This window comes from Egretta garzetta, unplaced genomic scaffold (genome assembly GCF_000687185.1).
Source record: "Egretta garzetta isolate BGI_Z169 unplaced genomic scaffold, ASM68718v1 scaffold490, whole genome shotgun sequence".
Lineage (NCBI taxonomy): Eukaryota > Metazoa > Chordata > Aves > Pelecaniformes > Ardeidae > Egretta > Egretta garzetta.
This window is the reverse complement of record NW_009258278.1, coordinates 74,603-74,915: the sequence shown is the minus strand read 5'-3', so window position 1 is coordinate 74,915 and position 313 is coordinate 74,603. Positions and strand designations below refer to the sequence as shown.

At 67.4% G+C, this 313-nt stretch overlaps 1 protein-coding gene across 1 annotated transcript in view; it reads right to left on the bottom strand.

Annotated features, from left to right (window-relative positions):
• Window positions 1-313, bottom strand: part of LOC104124068 (RNA-binding protein MEX3A) — a 25,083-nt gene that overhangs the window by 16,945 nt on the left and 7,825 nt on the right. The gene's annotated exons all lie outside the window — the stretch shown is intronic.

Genomic DNA, 313 nt, shown 5'->3' with positions numbered 1-313 from the left:
GGGGCGGTGTAGGGACTGGTGCCATGAGTGGAGGGGGCTGTGTAGGGACTGGTGACACGGGTGGAGGGGGCTGTGTGGGGACTGGTGACACGGGTGGAAGGGGCTGTGTGGGGACTGGTGACACGGGTGGAGGGGGCTGTGCGGGGATTGGTGACACAGGTGGAGGGGGCTGCAGGGGGACACGCAGTGACATGGGTAGAGGGGCTGCATGAGGGCTGGTGACACGGGTGGAAGGGGCTGCGTGGGGACCAGTGACACGGGTGGAAAGGGGCTGTGTAGGGACTGGTGACACGGGTGGAAGGGGCTGCGTGGG